Genomic DNA, 22,424 nt, shown 5'->3' on the forward strand with positions numbered 1-22,424 from the left:
TACAGGAATATCTGTACACCCAAATATAGCCACTCTACACCAATGAAACCCTAGTTCTTACTTTCTGCTCAGTACAAAAGAGCATAGGTTGATGTTTTAAAGAACAAGGGTAGGATCAGACACTCAAACATATGCTGAAAGTAATCAATTCCATCAACATCTTAGATGCATCAAAGTGTTCTTTAATGCAAATATGTTATTGAGGGATACTATCCGTGGGTTTGAAGGAGGGGAAAATGAGGAATTATTCAGTGGCACTGAGTCAGGCTTGGCCTGCCTGCATTTGCATTCTCTTTCCTTTCCATATTCCTTCTCATATATAATTACCTCCTCAGTTCCTAAGTTATTTGCTTTAAGCACTTCATACTCCCTGGACACTCCACACTGAGATCCTACTGAACATTAAACAAGCGAACTCCTATCTTTGTCTTTAAATGAGTAAAAGATTTTAATCTGTGACTCTGTGACTTTTCTAGAAGAAAACATAAATGAAATGGCCTTTTACTGGATGAGGTGTGTGTCTCAAAATACGAAAAGTCTGCTATGGATATAATATAATTACCTGCTATCGAACAAACACTAAATCATGGAAAGAGAAGCCCTTGTTTTAGCTGACCTCAACAGGAGTTTTCCTTGCGTAAGGACAAAGAAACTTAGGGATTTAGGCACAAAAGAGAAAAGTTAACAAAAAACAGGAAACGAAGAAATAAGGAGAACAATGAGAGAAGGAAACATTATAGAACACAACATATGGGGGAAAGATAACAGCATAATGCTATAATAGAATGAAAAGTACCATGATAATAGCAGGGTGGCAAAGTCTTCTGCAGCTAAAGATGAGAACAAGCCCAAATGCAGTAACTATGGATGCAGATACAAAGGAAAGGAGCTGCTTAACTCTAGAAGGCCTCAGGTAGACAGAGATCACCAGCAAGAGATACACTCACCTCCACTGCCAACCCTTAAATGAGGTCTGGGAAGGGGTAGATCCTGACTCCACCCCTTCCAGTTATCAGGTACATTGCTTGCACCTGACCTCCCCCAGTTTAGCCCTGCCCTCCCACCAGGTGCTCAATCAGTGATTCAGGCCATGACTTAGCACTTCCACTACAAACAGTAAAGAGGAAAATGTAAGGGAATGAACAGGGAACAGAAGCAGCAGTGGACACACTGACTTGCAAGGCTTTTAAAGGGCTGACTTCAAATTTCTCTGCTCATTACGTAGCAGTACTTATTATGCCAATAGACAAATAGTTTAATGTATTTATAATAACAAGAAAATCTTGTTCTCATTTAGAGGAGTTTCTGCAAGTTCCTCTCTTCGGCCATTCCAAAATGGTAGTCTCCATTCTCTTAAAATCTTCCCCCACCTCATACTCTTAGCATGATTTTCTCTAGCTCTCATTAAAACAGCTTGCTGATGAGAAATTATCATTTTTTTCCCCTTGCTAGTGATGGAAAAAAAAGCAGTAGCAGTCTCTCTCCTCTCTCTCTCAGGCTCCAGGTCAACGAGAATTTTATTTCAGAAAATTGCTGAACTGACCCACAGAGAAGCAAAGTTTGCAACTGAGAAGTAAGGAGTTATGTGATAGCTGAATTCCCCTCAAGCTGCCTGTTTACACACAAGGAAGATGCCAGGATACTGGTGAAATGTGCTCAGAATCTTTTTTGAAAATCCCTCTGTGATAAAATGTCTTGCAGCCTGCACATTTGCTATGAGTTCTGATATTACAAATGAAGGGAAATGATGGAAGCTCTATTACTATCATTACTGAGAGCATTCCATAGGGAACAACTTTGGATGAAGAAAAGAAGATGGACTTCCTTAGAGCTTAGCATATCTTTTCTGGCAGATACGATACACATGATAAAAAGGTTTGAAACCTATTACATATCCAATAGAAAATGTAAGAGAATTTTAAACAGACACATTCTGCTTAATTCAAATTAAACCAGTTGATTAAGAATGTGTCTTACACTCACATGAAGAGTACCATCCATCTTTAAAAGTCTGACCCCCAATCTCTGCATATTATTCTTGGCAGAGATATGTCTACACTCTGTCATTTTGCCTTGAGTCTGTCCTAGGACCCAGCTGTGAGGAAAATGGAAATTTAAATCTTGAAATACTTCATTTAGCTATTATTTAAGAAATATTATTGCTTAAGTGAGATGCATCTTCCCTAAAAAAAAAAAAAAATCAAATATCTGCCTTTTTTTGAATGAATTATCTATATCTAACTTCTATAACATCCCACAAATGTGTTTAGTCATCCTTACCACAGTGGAAGAATGTAAGTATGGAATTCCTGTCTGACAAAAAAAGTCTGCAAAGAAACAAAGCTTCTAATTTTGACTTTAGTTGGAATTCTACTTGAATATGGATTCAAAGAATTTGGCCTATGCTTTGCAGATGACTGGGATTCAAGCACATGATTACTTAGATAATTGTTTTGCTAGAACCATCAAGTGCACACTTAAAAGGACTGAAGGGAATGAGTCAGATGAGATCAAAGAGATCGATTATTATTGTGACCAGTGGATGTAAAGTGTCCAGTGGACATCAGATGCATGTGCAGAAGAGAGGAATGAATCCAATTTTGTTTTAGGGTACTAACAAAAAGTAGAATAACTTCTTTCCATCCCAGAAGTGTGGTTGGCATTTATATTCCTGTTTCTTATGGGAATGAAACTTCCCTAATATTTATTATTTATCAAAAATATTAGTTATTAATGTTTCCCCAGAAAGCTGATAAACCCAAGTTTTATTTCCAATTATAAAAAGCATGCAGCTGTTACTAACAGGTCGAACAGTGAAATCTTTGCTCGGCATTAAGTCTGTTACAGATGCAATGTGACCAAGATTCCCCAAGAGATCAAAATAATAAGTTTGGAGAAATCTGGCCAGGAAACCTGATAATGAAAGGACATATACAGACTAAGTAGCCTTGCAACTTTCACATCTCAAGCCCATTTCTCTTCCTTTCTACTGAGCCCTCTTTTCTTCCTTTGAAGGAATGTGGAAGGGAAACAGGGAAAAAAAAAAAAAACAACAACTCATCACAGAACTGCTCTGAATCTTCCCGAAGAAGCAGACAGAGAAAATGGCTTCTCAAAAGTGAATCCCAGGTGAAAGCATTTCTGTAGTTTTGAACAAGAGAAGGGATGCAGATATTCCTTACGCTGAAACAACCCAGCCTCTAAAACTTCTATTTACTCTAACAAATTGTTCTTCCTTTAGCTTTTGCTTTTTCTACACAGTAATAATTTGGCACTATTGTTCATAGGGCACCTCATGTATTTATTAACTATCTGTTATGACCAACTTACATCTATACACATCCCACAGAATGTGGCTATGTAAATCTGCAGCCCTAAGATGTAATTCTGATATATTTATTTGAAGCCTATTCTGTCAAAACTCAGTGAAACTGCAAAAAGGACATGAAGATAACATCAGTACATGCTGCAGCTGGCTACATAAAGAGCTACAGAGGAAGAATAAGGGTTACCAGAGCAGGAAAATACTGTTAATTACTTAGTATTGTTTCTTGAAGCATAATACCAGTATCTGGAAAGTACACATTCCTACAAGCACACCTCATCAATATTACAGGGGATAAATCTTCCTAGAAGAAAAGATAAACTGAGAAGAGAAATGAAACAAAGAAAAAGAAAAACCAACTAAAATAAGGTACGCACTGTGTAGTAACTGCAGATGTTCAGCTAGTAAATTAACTTATCTCACTTCTTTCAGTAAAACTATGAACATCACAGATATTAGATTTCTTCTCTGGTGTGCCCAGTGATGCAAGTTCATAAAAAGCTAAAGGATAATAGATGCCAATAATAACTTTGTGTTAAAATATCCACATAGGAATGCCAGTGCGATGATAAATTTCCACCTTGGGTCTAAAACACTGGCATACTCAAGTTTTCCCCATTCATGGGATTTGGGCAATAAGCCCCATAGGCTCATAAAGCTAGGTCTATAGTTCATGACAGAATAATGGGAGTAACTCAGCAGAATGGACTTTTATTCTGAAACAACTTGAGCAGAATGTACTCTGGACAGATATACTAGGAAAACAGAAAATATCCCACAAATAGCAATCATGTAATTATTATGTATTCAAATGTAAAGTGTTTACAGGATTAGACAGTAGCAGCAGTGACATGACAGTACATAGTATGGCCTCATCTTGGAAGCCTCTCTCATCTGAATAATCCTAGATAAGTGTGTCCAGCCATTTGCAGGGATTGTAGTGAACAACAGACTACGAAAATTGGAAAGAAAAAGATCAAAAACCTGAAGGAATGGTGTAACTCAAAATTCTAAAGGAAAACAAATTCATAAATAGAATTTTCTAACTTTTGTTCTTGGCTGTAAGACACAAGATCTCTTCCCTAAGAAAAAAAACCCATATATTTATATATATATATGCCAAAGTAGAGGCAGTCCCTCCCTTGACATTTTATTTCTCTAATTGTCTCGATATACCAAATCAATTGCATTTGAAAATATAGCTATTAAACCATAACCCGACCATCTTTGGAGCCTTTGTTTGTCAATTGCATCAAACAACAATTCTTCTGCAGACAAGAAATCAGACTATTTTCACAATAATTGCAAGTCATTTCTAGGAAAGAGAGGTAGCAACAATACCCAAGGAAATAAAATAACACACTTTTGTGCTTTCCCATCAAACTCCGTAGCGGTGTGGGTTTAAATCAGTCAGAGGCAGCTACGCATGAGAGATTGCACTCTGCAGGCTCTATCAGTCAGAAGTCAAGGATACACGTCCATGATTTATCATACTTTTCATGGTAATTAGCTAGAGTGCCATTTTGCTTCCAGTAGCATCACTCAACTTTCTTTTTTTAATTTGGTCTTTTTTCTGCAAATGAATTTACATATTTCTCAGTCTCTCATCCCCTACTATGTTTTATTTATGAATATAGGCCTTCCTGATGGTAACTTTATTGTGAAGAAGGTAGTAATTAGTGTACCTATCTGCTAAGTTAATCCCTTCTCCACAATGTCTGCAGAGAAGTTTAAGGTAAGTAACAGTTAACAGTCAATATTAGGTTTAATTATGCTTAATGAGGATAACTGTCTCTGTTTACTAAGTGCACCTAGGTGTGCAGCTCCTATATGAGTTTTTCTCCCAGCCTCATTCTGCACTGTAAATAGTGCCACTGCGCACAGTATGTGTGGTGCTTTAATGCAGAAAAGTGCTCCAAGAGAGCCAAGCAAGTGAGGCACCTGTTTCAACACAGATTCTGCAGGACTAGAACAGCCTTGAAATGACGGCAGTTTTGTGTAAGGAGAGAGTCCTACCATCTGGTATTGTAGTGTATGCAGTGTATTAGAGAAGAAAGAAAAAAAGAATAACAGATACTCCCTAAGCTCCTCCTCTTAGCAAAAAAAAAAAAAAGTTAAATTAAAAAAAAAAAAAAAGCAGTCACTCCCAGTTTGAAGAGATCATCCCCAGGAGTGATGAAATTTGTTTAGCGCTTCTAAAGCTGCATTAACAAATAATGCTTTAAAGGAACTTGAAACAATGAAGACTTTTTGTCCCACAAGCAGGTATTTTCCAGAACTATAAAGACAACTGGAAATCATGCCAACATCATACTGTAACTTTATGCTAGAAGAACATCACAAACAAAACCTCAGATCCAAATGCAGCTAGACTCCAGCTGCTTCATTTTTTGTTTGTGTCATGCTGATACTTGAGCCTGCAACTCCCTAAAAGGATCATCCAGATTTTAGTTTACTTTATTACTTTTTGCCATAGCATTTTCCTTCATGATTTCATGTATTACCTCTTGGGAAATTCATGTGATGGCAATTTTTTTTTAATACATATTTATAACAGCCTATGAAAACTGTACCTTCTTAAGTATTTGATTCCCTAGGATGCATGAATTTGTGTGCTTTCATTCATGCGTCTACATGAAGAACTAAGCATGCAGGAGAAATGCCTAAAAAAAAAAAAGCAGTTTGATTTTAAGTGAGAAATGAAACTGGAACACAAAAATTGTTCTATAAATAGAAAGGTTATTTCTTTTGATATTTCCAAAACAGTAAGAAGCAAATTCTATATTCTGTTCGTATCAGAGAAACGTGAAGCTTACTTAGACAAAATTTAGGGGGGTTGTTCTTTTTCATTTTCTTTTTTGGCATAGCGAGCACGCTGCATGAGTCTACACATTCCCTCCTTATTTTTGCCATTGGCAATACTTCAAGAAAAAAACCTCCAGTTAGAAAATTGTTTAAAAAAGGGGAAAACCTTGAGCTAAATCATGTTTTTGTTTTAAAAAAAAAACCACCCAATTATTTGAATGTTGAAGTATTAGTTACTAAAGTATGATTTTATCTAAAGGCAAAACTGATTCTGGGAGCTAAATCCAGATCAACATGCTCTGAGTGTACAAGTTTCAAAACCTAAGCTCAAGTCTCTTTGTTAAGGCTTCCACATATTAACTCTACAGTGGGCCAAACAATAACCTCACTGCCCATATTACTTGATGTCTGGAACAAGGATTTTAAGATAAATGAGATTTTGTAACTGAGGTCTTTCACTCTCAATAATAATGTGTTCCAGAAAAATGTGTTTTAAACATTTAAATACAAGTCTAACCATAATGTTAAACTAACAGCTACAACTCAGAAAAGCAAAGATACCTGCTTTCAAAGAGACGATATTTTTTCTTTGCCATTTAAGACACCAGATATTCAGATAAACATGGACTGCAGTATAAGATTAAAATTATTTACATGCGCATATATTTTTTCAGAGAACTGAAGAGGATTTTTATCAAAGAAAGGAGAAGTAAGAAGGGTCATTTTACAATTTGAATATAAAATCCAGCAAATAGTTTAATTTAATGAGTTAAAAAACAAGATGACTTTAAGGATCTGGGAAATTTAAACAACTAAATTTCAAGCATATGCTCAGAAAAAAAAAAAAGTAATAACCAGAGAATGCAAATAGCACTTAATGCAAATGGTCAGTTCCAGGAAAGTGCATATTCATGTTGCTTCTCACCTACTACTGTCTTCCAGTTATGTAATAAACAAAGTTTGGGTAACTGAGCTTACTTTACTAACATCCTAGAATTAGAGACTAAAGGATTACCTGCAGGCCACTGATTTTCAGTGTACATACAGGTGTATTTGTCTCCTCAAAACTCAATAGAGAGATCTCCAAACCATAGGAAGCAGATCTACTTGAGAAAGACAGATGTACGCATTACTACAAAAACCTGTGCAGCTCCCCTCCCCAGACACCTGGCTGGATAAATCCACACACACTTTACTGAAGAGCCTTGGAGGAAGGTGAGATTGCATATGTGGTGTCCCACTCCCCCAAGATCTAGCTAAGTGTGGTCACCTCCAAAGAAATTCAAGAATTTCTGCTACTCTGCCTCAATAAAGATGAAGACACTCTCTCTTGAAGACCAGTGATGTAGATATGAGTTTCTCTAGTGTTGGTCGAGGAGCTTGCCTGAGGATCCTACAGTTTCACAGCCTCCAGAATCCCAGAGAGCCTTAAGCCATATACGGAAATGGCTCATTTTGTGTCAACATGCCAAGCAAGCACTCAGGACTGGAACACTGTGTTTTAGCCACCTACCAATCAAATTGTTAGAACAAAACAAGAGATCTCTTATAAATGAGTGCTGAGATCTTGGGACAATGCCATCTCCTAAAGAACATTTGCGTATGCCTATAAACATTATTGTAAACATTTTAATTCACAGGATGAAAAATGTTTCTGGTCAAATTTCTGCAAACAACCATAATTCAGATTTAAAAATAAAAAAATCAAATGAAAATTCCCAGTGAATTGAAAATGTTCTATGAGTGACTGAGTAGCAATGTTTCTTGTTTCTTCGTTCTTTTCTTCAATATTGATTTCTTGCAGGAAAAAAAACCCACAGCAGTTTCACCCTGTCTCTCAGAAGAGAGACTGCCTACCTGCATGAATTCTCCCTGTCATCTTTAAGACATGCCTTCTGAAGGCAAAGAGACCTCTATGTTCCCCAAAATCCTATTAATATCAATAATGATACAGATTTGACAAAACAAGCAGAGGGAATAGGTAAAATGGGATCAGAGCTTTTCAGAGTCAGAACGGTCTACATCTACTTAGCACTAAAACATACTTGCTACTGCAAACGGTACCCACACTACTGCTCATGCCTTGCTGTCTGATATTTTGTCTTCTGTTATTTTATTTGCTGGTAAAGGAAAAAGAGGGGTTTGGTTCACACCGCTGATAATACTGAGTTAACAGTAATGCCACTGCTCTGCTATTGATAATATTGCCTAACTTAGCTTGGTCTCAGCTGGAGAGTTTGCAAACTTGAATGAGGGACATGGAAGCTGTTCAGTGACCCAACCATAGTGTCATCATACAAACATTTGAATCAGCTCTAACAGCAAAACAGATATCCATCTATAGAAATGGGGTAGGGAGAAAAAGAGGAAGATGTTGAGACAGAGGAGAGAGAAAGCAAGGGAGAAAAAGAAGGAAAGGCAAAGGAGGGATGGAGATTTAAAAGGATTACAGCATACTACTTAGTGAAAGATACACCTATGGAACTTAGTGAGAGACAGTAACGTTTTGAAGAGGAAACCTTGTATCAACAGATGGAAGATTTACCACTCCCTTTTATGAGGACCACGGCCCTCAACAACCCAAATCACTAAAGAAGGAAAATTTTAACATCCTGCAGCTCCACTCATACAGCACTAAATGAGGAAGTTCATTCTGCCTAGTGTGCTGATAAGATAAACTGCAAATGTATTCACCAAAAATAAAACATTCTCTGCCACCTTTTATTTTTGTATGGAATAGTATACACACTCACCTTGCACTGTTAGCATTATTACAGCATCTGCTGAGAAACACAGAGCATATACATGCAGGTAAACATAAATACACTACTGAATTTTGTGTTGACTGTGGTAACCCATGTCCTCTGGGCAGCAATCAGCTATGAAGGAACTGGAAAAAGCTAGTGTAATGATTAACTAGCCTAGTGGGCTATTATTTGTGGCAGGTAGACCAGCAGCAGTGCAGTCTGTGATGCTGCTCTCTCTTCTGGAATGCTGCTGGATGCCAGGAATCAAACTCAGCACAGGAAAAACAACAAAAAACAAACAAACAAACAAAAAAACCAGCACATCTAATGCCAACATAAGGAGGGAAATGTATTTCCCCTCCTGAACTTTGCATCTAAGGAAGAAACTTAGAGAAAAGATCCTCTGCTAAGTTTGATGTTGAATGAACACAACAAATACCACTGTTTATCAAATATGTATGTACAGTTTTCAGTAAGGCTAATAAGGTTATTGGTATCAGCTATAGGCAATTATTTTCTATACCGCATGAAGTAAACAACTTTAATGGTAACTGGCAAGTATCAGCATTGTTAAGAGCAGTCATGGTATTAATACTGGATCAGTTGGCTAAAGGGCATCCATTTAGTTGAAAGACTAAACTATGAGTATCCCTCAAGCCAATCAAGGGGAAAATAAAATCATCAGAGCTTCTCCCCCTCCATTGGTGCTTTACCTTGCAGCCCTCCAAAAATTCTTTCAAAATTTTATTATATCCTACAAATTCTTTTCAAGCTGTGAATCACTGCTGAACATATCATAACACCCACTGCATTTCTCTCACTGATACTTCACTCGGCATTTTGCAGTGAGACAACATTACCTCACACTGTCAGTTTTGGGAAACCAAATTCAGCCTGAACTTTTCTACCTAACAACAGTGTAACTTCATCAGTCATGGCAGAAAAGAAAAGGCAAAGTTTGAGCTTTATTTTTTATTTCCAACAAGAGCATTTACTGCTTATTTAAGAAGACCTTAAAAGAAAGTATTTAGCAAAATGAATTATCTCAATAAACTGAGTTTCCCTCTGAAAGGATTTGCTCTGTGTATGGATTTTTCATTTACTTTAATTATTTTCAAGTGTCTCTACTCAAATCAGTAGGAATTTAAGTATCCACAACATCAGTGTAGATCCTAGTACTATAACTTATAAACAAAAAGTTCTTCAGTGGCCTAAATCTGCATAAGTAACAAGTCTTGAGAATTTGAGTAGTCCTTCTCCACAAAGAGTAGCTCTGGAGACTCCATGACCTATGGGACTCAGTTCTCAAAGCATACGTTACGGGACTTACACAGCATAGACAGCACATGTATCTCCAATTACAAACATATATAAATCCTTCCTCTTGTCTTGTAGAAAAACAAGACTTTTGCTTGTATTTCAAAGCAGAAAACTAAATCTCACCTGAAAGAGGCTGGTGCCAACTACAACAACTGACATTTTCATCCATCACTGAATCATGGAAAATCTTGACTTGGAAGATACACACAAGCATCACTGAGTCCAACTCCTGGCACCACACAGCACCAGCCCATATCCAAACCCTATGTCCGAGAGCAGTGTCCAAACACTCCCTGCACTTTGGCACCTGGGGCTGTGCCCACTGCCCTGGGCAGCCTGTTCTGTGCCCATTGCCCTCTGATGCGGACCCTGCCCCTAACCCACAGCCACCACGAGGCCTTCCCTCAGCTCCTCTGCTCTAAGCACACCACAGGACCTCAGTCCCTCCTCACACACCTTGCCCTTCTGACTCTTCCCCATCTTCAGAGCCCTCCTTTGAACATTCTCTGGTAGTTTTATGTCCTTCTATGGTGGTGCTCACAATTCACACAGTGCTAGAGGTGAAGCCACAACAGTGCAGAGTGAGAAATAAATGATGATTTATTTGGACACAGTAGCCAAGAGAATGCAGAAAGATAGAACAACAAACACAACTAGGCATGTAATCAAAAGCAAACAACAATCTTTCATAATCTCAGCAATCACCTCTCTTTCTCTCACATGCAGCCACACATATACTCACAAACAATAACAGGAATGTTCTTGTCCTTTAAGCGTTTGCAGCCCAGATTTCTTCCTGGTTAATAAATGCATGTAGTAAACTCAATAAGGAAAACACTAAGAAAAAAACCTTGCCAAACTTCAGATGGAAGAGTTTAGATGCATTTATGTGCAGACATTCACAGAAGGAAGAAGAACTGAGACTGAGGAAAACACAGGATTCAATCATTATCATAAGCTGAAGACTTTGACTTGACTAACATTCAAAATCCCAAGCTGTATTTTTAGTGGCACCCTTTCTCCTATGATAATATGTATGCTCAAAAACAGAACTCCAGCAGCTAACATCTACAACTTTGAACAACTTTAGGCTTTGGTCCCAAGGAAAAGCTATCATCCAAACTTACCTTTGTATTCACAGGATTCTACTATCACGTTCTGAATTAAGGACACAATACAACTAAAGATGCAATAAAACTAAAACCAAAGAGAGAAGAATCAGATGAAATGAAGATATGGAAAGTATGATACAGGCATCTGGAAAACCAGGAGACATTACCTCTGGTGAATCTCATTTTGTAAGTCTCCTCACTTCCACTCTGCATTCCTACTTGTAGTGCATACTTTCACATAAATTTATAGCTCCTCTGCATCACTGCCCATAGTTACACCCAATACTTACAGGTAAGCCTGCAACTCTCTTACTCCAGAAGGGAAGGATCTCAACAGCACAAAGGAAAGTATGAAAACAATTCTGCACTTACTGACCTGCACTTGGTTACATCTTAGAAATAGTTGCTTTAAAATACAAGTTGTTGATGAGATTTGATTTAAAAATACCTGTCAGTTTTGACATCCAGGTGAAAGTACTGCTGCTGGCTCCAGAACAATTTGCATATCTTATCACTAAATAAAATGTCTGAGGTGTGTACCAACCTGATGAAATTATAAACAAGAGTCCACACAAGCACACATCTCCCTGTTTGATTTCTGTCCTCTTCACTCCTCTATAATAAATTATAAAATCACCTCATTCTAGCTGGAGGTTTAACTGTGCATGTAAAACGGAAAATGAAAGCAGTCTATTCCTTTTCAGCTATTTACAGCTGAAAACCTGACAAAATTGTGGATTTGGTGAACAAGCAGAAAACCTAGTTTGTTACAATCTACTTCCTCTTTAACTGCCACACAAATTGCAGAATATTTATGTATCTTTAAGAAGTCTTCCACACTCAACACAAACAAATAAATACATAAAACTACACTTCTTTTACTGCTATGACTAATATACACGCTTAGCTTTATGTCCTGCAATTAATCTCATCTACTTCAACAAGATTACTCATAATGCTGTAAGTGAAATACATGTGTAAATCCTTGCAGAGTCATGGCCTGAATTGTCAACAGCATTACATGGAACAATTAAATGCCCTGACCTAGAATGGCTCTTCAGAAAGATTATAAGAAATCTTTAGGCAGAAGAGGTAACAAAATCTACTCCAGGGAGAGGCTATAAGAGGAACAGCATTCAGGGAATTGTCTTCCTTTGGGAAATTCATCCATCACCAAATTATTCCAGTAAAGAAATTCATCATTTCCATCTACTAGTTATCACCTTCTCTCACCACTCCTTTCTCACTCACACACCATTCTCTCTCTCCATCACACATCTTGCTATAGCTGCTTTGTGTAAAAAGAGACAAGATATACCTTTTTTCTTTTTCTTTTGTGCAGTAACATAGGATGAGAGCACAGTCTGGTCCTCATTTTGACTAGCTCAGTAATTAACAGTTCACATGTGAATTAAGCGAGCAGGATGTACAGTTCAACAAATGCACCAATTTTCCTTCTTAACCAGTTTTGATCTGAATTGTTCGCTCTCTAGTCTCTCAACCTTTTCGCTTCAGATTACTTGCCCAGTATACTCTATGGACAGCCCTTAATCTGTACTTTATTTGAGTTCATTACAAAAAGCCACTGATCAAAATGAATACAAGTTTAATACCCAAACTGTTTAGTTCCATCTACCAACAAACAGCTTACCATCTAGTTTGCTCTGTAAATATTCACAAATTCTATACCAGAAGTCACTCTGTGCATTATTTACTGTTTGACTAAAAAACATGGCTTCAATACACACTTCTGCTTGACAAAGTCAATCCCTTAAAAGTTCAAATGTCTATTTGTCACAAACATTTCACCTCTACTAATGAACTGCATGAACAAATGATAGAAAATGCAAAGCTGTATTATGCTTAGCAGTTAACATTTTAATAAGGAGGAGATTAGCAATTTTTAATACCTCCAGTGCTTTGTTATATACAGTAGCACAATAACTGAATATTTTAATTGCTAATTATTTAGACCTCATTCAGTTCTCAGTCAGGCAAAACTCCCATTGAGGGATTCTTGCCTAAGAAAAGAGCTACAGGATTTGTCTTACTGTAATTTGAAAAAAACTTCATATATCATAAAAACTATCAAGTTATAGTGAGACAAAAATCATTAAATCCTTAGCAATATTAAATCCTACTGAAAGTCCCACTGACTCTTAACACCAATGTTTTTATATTAAGTAAAACAGATAATTGCAGTTTACCAATTGTTACTTACCTGCATAATTTAAACCCAGATACGCTGGCGCTCTTAACGAGATCTAATAATATTTTGAGTATCCTTATTGTACCCCTGCTTTTCTCCTATGGGAAATCTCAGTTCAAATGTGATAGGGAAATATCATTTCCCAACAATTTCAGTAAACCCAAAAAGTAGCATTTAACTTTACCTTTTGACTTTGGACTCCAAAAGGGCTAAGAGCAGCTCTCAACACTTCTTCTTTATGCTGCTGGAAAAAAGAAAGAAAAAAAGCTTATTAAAAAAATCTTATGTTTAGAGATTTGTACACAAAACACCTTGAGTTTTCATAATAGTCAAATAACTAGGAGTCAGTGGGGGAAGTGGGCAGAATATTGTATATATATAAACATACAGCTACCTGGAGGAAACAAAGCAAAGTCTTACATATTCACATTTAGCACACAGATGAAGAACAAATAAGCTAAATGTACTAGCACCCAACATTGTCACTTTCCATGCATACTTCAGAGAGAAAAGTTACACAACTGAACATCACTCCAGTAGAGACCAACTCATATGACTTCATGCTTAAAAAAGAACAACAAAAAAAGTTTTTTCCCCATTAAGTGTAGTTCTACTCCTGCTAGGGATAAAAAAAAAAAAAAAAGTGTGTCACAACCAAAGGTTTGCCACTTATGTTTGCTGTTCAAAAGTATTTGAGGAAAAAGTTACAAGCAAAGACTCTAAAAGTTCAAGAGTTTAAAGAGGTTCCTCTATTTTTCTTAAAAAGTGTGTAACATCTTTCCATCTGTCAGCTATAATTGGCTTTAGTGACTAAAATGATCAGAAAATCTCTCAATAGGCTGCTTTTTGAAAAAGAATTAAAAGCAGAGTTAGTACTGTTTAACACTAATTGCCAAGATGTTCAGAACTGACTACCAAACATCCAAAGGAGTAGTTTGAGGTTAGAAATTAGACTTGGGCAGCCTACTTCCATCAGTTCAGACGAAGGCCCAGGGACCTAACTGGCATAATTTCCAAATCCTGTTATGAGAAGAGGTTCACTCAGATTACAATTCCCAAGCCCAGTCCAGCCAGGCTTCGTGCTTGCTCACAGGAGCAGAAGGATCTATTCATCACCCCTAAGTGCTGACCTTCCACCTAGGAACCCATGGCCAAATCTAATTACCAGCTCAAGTGCAGCAGGAATCAACTAACTAGGCTTACTAGTATTCTGTAATCCTTCACTGGTGAGGGGTTTTCAAAGCTACAAACAGAGATGTTTCGATCTCTGAGATTTTGACCCCTTATACGTACTACAGAACTGATTCAGTAGCACTTATCTGCCATAAACTTGTTTCTCCAGATTAACATTAACAGATCTGTGATCTGCTACCTGACAGAAGTAAACTGCTACAGAAAAGAACTGCTCTTTGAAGCAAGCAACCTTACTCGGAAAGAAAGGATGCAAATCATTGCTTACTCAAAGTAAAGAAGATGCAACGACAGCAGGCCTTCTAGTTGCTTGTTTCCAGGCTTGACATTCCACCACTTTCTTGCTGCTAAAGAAGTGCTTGTTTCCTTCCTGCCTACACACTCACAATTTATTCTCATATCTACAGCCTTCATTTTGTTTTCTGGGAGCTTTCTCCCTCCAATCACAATAAACTGTGCCCTTCATACACCGCTTGAGTACACTTCCCTGGCCTACACGGGTCAGTCATGAGTGTCCACAGCATAGGTTGTTAAATGGTGTCTTCACTGTTTTCAGGGAAGATTTATTTTGCTGGAACTAAGGCTGCAGCCTGTGCTTTAGCTTCCATAAGGTCTGTCACTGCCTGAACAGACACACTGGACGGCAGCTGGTAGCACTTTCCAACATTACACAACCTCAAATAGTCTGTCAGCTCTGCACTGACAATGAATAAAGCAAAACAGAAGGCCTAAAATATTGAGTAATGACGATCAGATTTTGACCTTTAGATGCTGTTAGATGTATTGCACGAGGGTCTGTTTGATTTAAGTGATACTAGCAGGTATGGAACTGCGCTGTTTGCTTAATGCCTAACTCATCTAACAACTGAAGCACTCTGTACTGGCTGGCAAACTACGTGCTGCAGAGAGGGATGGCTTGACTATCTCCACAGTATACTGGGTGAGCCCAGGAAGAAAGTGCTATGCTGGGGAATTCAAAATAGATGAAAAGCAGGAAAAAGCATGGGAAAACTGATCACAAAGCAAATGAAAATCTTTCCTACTTTAAACTCATTGATCAGCTAGGCCTGCAGCGGTGCTCAGACATTATCTCCTCAATCTCTTTGAAATCAAAAGACTCAGTTTCTCTTCTCTGAACTATTGAAATTTGAAATTTTGTGCAACTACCCACGACATAAACATGCATCTTTTTGTCAGTTAAAATTATTCCCCAAAAACACTTCACAAAAGTCTGTGTAACCGTTATGGTTACTTATCTTGATTTCCTCTATTTTTAATTGATCCTTCCCAAATTTCTGTATGTCAGAGTTTAATTAGTAGTAACATTTCTGCCACACAGTTTTTAAAACTATTTTTGTATGAGACTTAAGTTAATCAAGGCTTCCACTTTGAGATAGTTGTTTGTTGGACCAAGACAGCTAACAGAGCATATCATATCTAGAATTACAGGCCATTCATTTTGTTTTAAATTCCAATTGCCATGTTTACATTTAATGGTTCCAGTTGGAGCAACAGTTTATTGGTGACTCTAATTATTTCAGATAGTACCCTCAAAATCTGACAGTGAAAAACCATGCACACAACTCAGGAAATACGCTACAGCTCCACTTGAAACATAAGCCCTAAGTATCAAGCAAAAGTGAATAGTCTGAAGCATGAGTTTAAGGATAGTCTTATTGGTCTCAGATCACAAAACATATCACAATCCTCAGAGTCTCGAGATAGTTTCCTAGAAAACTGTTTTCAGGGATAAAGTGTATTAGTTAGAGTTATTTGCTCTTTTTTTTTAGATTGTCTCATCAGAATGAGACCTACCACGAAGATAAGAAACATAGAAATGCACAATTTAAACAGAGCTAAATTAAAAATGCTTCTTCTGCTATTCCAGTTGCTTCTGCAGTAACAACAGTACACAAATGCTAACAGCAAAGAACTATATATACTTGTCCATTTCTTTATAATAGTACCATATAAGGTGCATGGCCTTTCGGCTTTTGCTGCGAATGAAAAAAATCCTATTCAGTGAACTATCAACAGATTGAGTAAAACTAAGATAAATACATTCCATTCAAAAATATGTAAGGAATGTGTAAATTTTATTTACATTTCTCTTGATTATAGAGCTTTTGCCAAGGGGAAAAAGATATTATAGGATGACAAGAACCTTCTCATGACTCCGTATACAAACAGTAAAATTCAAAGAATAAGATATATTATATTAGCATTACTCCAGTTCAGTTCTTGCAAGACTAAACTCTGGTAGCAAGTAGATGAAAGGAATCACTGTTGATTAATGCTAAGAATATAGCAGCCAAAAGGATTTCAAACAATGATTCACTGTGAGGCTACCAGTAAATCTCTTGGTCTTTTTAGGTTCAGTCAACCTGGCATGAACATTGGCTGAAGTACGTCCTTAGCGAAATGGACAATGCATCACAGCAATGATCTTTTCAAAAAAAGATTTGAGTGTGAAAATAATGCTTATGAAAAAAAGCTAATCTGCCAAGCTTAGAGTTTCAAATCCCCTGGATTTCCAGGACATTACTGCAAGCTGCAGAACATTCACTGACACAGGCTTACTGCTGTTCTTCTGCCTCAAACTGAGGGACCATAGAGATTTTGTGGTTCATTCAGTCTCTTCCTTTGGACTTACAACAACAGACCAATTACTAGTGACTGTAGTAAAGTCTCTTGTGATATGGACTTCTGTCTACTAAGAACTGGACTTAAGAAACTTTTAACTTGTTTCACGAGACAAGCTTGTTTGGAGGGAAAAAATAAATCAAATTACTAGCATTAAACTTCCATGATAAAGGTATTTCTAGAAAAATTCTACACGAAGATTGCAAAAAACAGACCACTGACTAGACTTGTGACTATAAGATAAACTGGATAAGAACTAGCAGGGTAGAGTTTTAAAGAGAAATACTCAGTGTTATAGACCCATTCATAGTGCCGGATGAAATCTTCTAGAAAACAACTCAAGTTCTCTGTGCATTTCTAAATTATTTTTGAGGAGAACTACTTGCCCATATTTATCTATATGAAAAACTTGGATTAACTGTCTAGGCCAAGAACAAAATAACCTTTGAAGGCAAAATAATGCAAAGGATGAAGGGAAGCAGGGGAGCACCTGTAACACTGTCTCCCAGCTTAGCCTCCTCTTAATTTTATTTAACTCAACTTTAACAGAAAACATGGCCTGGAACACAAGAGGCAAATGTTATTTTCAATGTTAGTACTAGTAACTAGCATATATAATTCTTCAGAAGGAAACACCAGTTCAGACAGTGAATTAAAACATACCATGGTAACAGATGAAGACTTCAGTTGTCAACAAAATCAGGCTATTAATTCTCACATAAACAGTCTTCCTACATCTTGATTTTTAATATATAGACCAAAGATTACTCTCACATTTCAGCAGCTTTTGTCTTTTAATGCCAATCACTTCAACGGACTTTCCATATACCCTGTGCTTTCTCTCACCCTTGGAAAAGGGGAGTGAAAATATAAAACGAAAAGATATTTTACTCTGCCAAGACCAAAGAAACACTTCAAACATTCCAAAAATTAGGCAATGACTTTGCTTAAGGTGGGGAGGGAATGTTATCAACAGTGAGGTAAATTCTTGCCTGGCAGCAAAAAAAAAAAACCCAAAAAATGAGAAACCCAAATCTCATTCTCTGTTTCAATCTATGCTAAGGTCTAGGCTATGTACAAAGCAACTGATAGCTACTGAGTGTAAAACAGAATATTTTTGTTGCCAATCACGTTTTCTTCCTGTTATTGTCTTCCACCCCCTCCCCCTCAACCAAAGAAACAGGCACTGGGATTCAAGAGGAAGCTCGAAAATTATTGGTCTGTTCATGTCCACTGAAAACAAAGATGCCCAAACAGACCCAATGAATTGAACCTGCCACAGGATGCAATCTAACAAAGAACAGTTCTAAATATATTTGTGAGAGAAACTCACACTGCTGCTGGCCTCTCTGTACCTACTCAAATGACAAAGATGATTTCAGACTTCAGAGCTGTCAGCTTAGCACTTTTCACCAGAATCTAACTAATTCACAATTCAAGAAAACAGAAATATGATGTGCCTGTTACCTTATTTCTCTCCTCTGAATTTCAGTTCTATTTCTGAAACAGAAAGAGGCCAAAACTTTTCCTTGATTGAGGTCAACCAGAAGCCACCTTATAACAAAAAGAGACTCTTCTATCCCTAGTCACAGGCATCAGAAAGTAGGAATCAAAGGTATCTGCTTTTGTCCAAAAAACAAACAAACAAACACCATTATCACCCTTAAAAATTAATTCCCTCAAAGCACTGGAAATAAGGTTGATGGAAACTAGAAGAGAAAGATGACAATTCGCCATTCTATCCAGAGATAAGAGCTCAGTTAGTAGCAGGTTAGTTACAGGCAATAAATGACATCAGTCTCCCTATGCTGATTCTGTTTTCTCTGTGATGGTAATTGGTGAATGATCTCCCTGTCCTTATCACAACCCTTGAGCCCTTTTCCATAGTATTTTCTTCCTCTCTTCCTTTGAGTGGGGGAAGTGAGAGGGCAGTGTGGTAAAGTTTAGTTGCCCATCAGGGTGAAACCACCACAGCAAAACTTAACTCCTTGATGACTTTTCTCGCATCTCTTCCCTGGCAGAAACATTTTTGAATAAAAAAAAATCATAAGAGCCAACTATATAAAAATAAATAAAGCTCAACATCTATAAATACACAGACTAACCTGCTTAATTATTAACAGGTAAACACAACAAATTCTGAATTATTTACTTAATCTTTTTCAACTACAAACCTTAGACTTTTAGAGCATGAAATGCATGTTTTATTCTAGGACACAAAACAGATATTTCATAAGCCTGTGTAGACTTGTATTTTTGGAGGTGGGGTTGTTTTGAAGAATGCACACTTCTTACTAACCCCAAAATACCTTCCCCTCACTGAACCTTGATGGAACTTTAAATACAGAAACAAAAGTTCATGTGTTCACCAGTGAATGAGCTGGCTTGTTTCTAACTTGCAACTGAGTGACAATAAGATTTCTGTGAGGCATATGCACCATCTCCTGTTTCTGTGGATCTGCTGAAAAGGAGCTGGATTAAGAGGCAAGCTGGTCAAAATTCCAATCAGAAGTGTTGCAATGAAAGATACTATTGTCTCAGGAAGAAGTTCATTTTCTTTACTTGGTAAAGCCACCACACTGAAGCGAACTATCTGCACCTCAAATAAAAGCCAGTATCACAGATCCATGACGATCCAGCAAGGATCTGAAGTAGACCTGACAATTTTTATGTACCTTCTTCTTCTTCTATATAATGTTGACCGTAACTAATTCAGTGCTAACTTGATGCAGTTTTTCCTGGTGATATGTTGAATATAATAGGAGTTCCAAGCTCCTTTCTAGAGATGTGCTAAAGTAGTGACGGTTCTGCACACGATGGAAGTTGGAGCACATCCTTTCAAATCTTCAGTAGAAAGCGGTGTAGAGCAATGCTACCTCCATCTCTGTAACCTCAGGCTATGATACACTCACTGTCATCCAGAAAAATGCTAAATCATTATAGCAGAAGAAACGTGTTTGTGAATCTCAGACAATTTTTCTTAACTACCTTTTATTTAGGAACAATTTCATAATACTGCTTACCCTTAGGAGGCCCCAGGTACACAGGGATTTCCAACGGGAATTCCTTGCCTCTGAGGTCTAGGAAGGATTAGATCCTGGCTCCACCCCCCTTTGGTCACATTGCATGCACCTGAGCTCCCCTGGGTTGGCCCTGCCTTCCCACCAGGTGCTCAATCACTGCTTCAATCCATGACTTAGCATTTCTGCAGGCTACAAACCTATACAAATGTAAAACATTATATCCTCTTCTCTTAATGACTATCATGGTACACCCTAATTTGTTTCTTTGTTATTTGTTCCTGGCTTTAGAACTTAACTAATTTTGCCAATATTTATGTACTAGCCTTTGTTCTGCCTACCGAAGCCTTCCATAGGTGCAATTCAGGAGATGAGGCAGTTAATTACAGAACTATCTTAGCCTCCAATTTAGGAGGCCTACTTGCAGTAACAACATTTTATTAGCATGTTATCCTCTATATTTAACATCTAGCGTTATTTTGTGAAAATAGTTTCCTGTGCACTGCTCACATAAATGTCTTAACAAATTTTGTTTGACACATAAAGAGAAAATGTATAAGCAATATGTGTATTTCCAGACATACCTACCACTATAAGAAAATAAGGATAAACATCAGACATGCAGAGAAAACAAAGTATATGATAATGGAGAGAAAAACTAGCTTACAATGTCTAGACAAAAGAGGCTGAATTGTTGATATATGCACAATGTTCCCCCATCCTTTAACTTTTGATTTCAGATCTTCCTCTGGAGGCCTTGGAAGCTGTCTAGCTGAAGAAAAAGAGAACTTGCTTGCTGAAGTCTTTCAGTGGAGACAAATGTAACCAAGCACACAGAAAATATTCCCTAAACCGCTCGCAATTTACTAGGCTCACAAATAAAAGGTAGGATTTTTGTCTGAGTTTATGAGTACTTCCAGTTCCACTTTTTCACTAGGCAGCTGTATACACTCTCATGAATTATGCAGCCCCCTTCCAGTGTGTTCTCAAGCACTGTTACCTGGAAGTCCCAGTGTACTGTGCACAAGCATCAGGTCATTCCAAATGACAGTAACAGCCAAAGCAGACTCAAGATTTCCTGGAAAAGCTGGAGAGCAGTTCTGAGTAAGGCAGCCAGTTATCTAGCTATTGAAATGTCTGTTCTGGAGGTACTGATGTTCAGAAATTACCACTGGAAAGAAGTTCTTGTCCATCTTTTTTATCTTAGTTATGAGGAAAAGCATACTGGTTTTCATTCTCTATTTAAAGAGTGAATCAAAGGTGCTCCTTACAGGCATTCGCAAGGGCCTTAAAAGGAGAATTCTTCAGCTTCATCTAAGTTAGGCGGACATGAAAGGACCCACAAAGCAGTTACAATGCAATTTTTTACTACTTTGGAAGTGCACAAAGAATTTACTTGGTATAATGGCTTCAGCCTTTCTTAACTTTGAAATTACTTGAACCACTTCAGGTAATGTCTCTTTTTACTGCCCTTGAAACAAACCAGAATAGTAATCTTTCATTTGGGGTAGAAAAGGCTTCTACCTGAACCCCAACTCCAGCCCTTGTTCGCTAACAAGTGAGTCACTCCCATTTATCAGAAATAGTTTTTTCTGAGATTGTCTAACAGGTCAATACCACCGAAGGAAGGATGATAACCTTCCAGCAAGAGATGCCTCCAGGTGCCTCTGAAGTACACAGTATTCCAGTTAATCAGAGAAATTTCATCAAAAATTCAAGAATATTGTTAGTAATCAATATGTGGTAGTTTTTTATAGTTCTGTTGTGAATTTTGTCAATTTATCTATAAATCCTTTATAACGAGGTAGAAAAGACAGACACTTAGGTTTTAGAAAATACAAAATTTGTCTTCTGCAAAAGTAATGATCACAGCAAAAGTATTTTTTTCTACTGATGAAGTATTTTCAGTATTAATTCAAAGGATCCTTTCTGTTTATTGCCATCCCTGACAAAATATCAGTGCCAAAGCTTTTCTAACTTTCTTCAGTTGATGTTTTATGAAGTGACATTCAAAACTATTTTTTATTTTAAAATGAAACAAAAACAAAATGG

General features: G+C 37.3%; 1 long non-coding RNA gene across 1 annotated transcript in view; it reads right to left on the reverse strand.

The window, feature by feature from the left end:
• The window catches only part of LOC136052176 (uncharacterized), a 414,011-nt gene that overhangs the window by 341,355 nt on the left and 50,232 nt on the right, over positions 1-22,424 (reverse strand). Inside the window, exon 2 of the long non-coding RNA XR_010622523.1 lies at positions 13,703-13,762. This is a non-coding gene — a long non-coding RNA (uncharacterized LOC136052176). The remainder of the gene's footprint in view (positions 1-13,702; positions 13,763-22,424) is intronic.

Source organism: Cyrtonyx montezumae, unplaced genomic scaffold (genome assembly GCF_038088225.1).
Source record: "Cyrtonyx montezumae isolate F1298 unplaced genomic scaffold, pur_monq_1.0 scaffold_3, whole genome shotgun sequence".
NCBI lineage: Eukaryota > Metazoa > Chordata > Aves > Galliformes > Odontophoridae > Cyrtonyx > Cyrtonyx montezumae.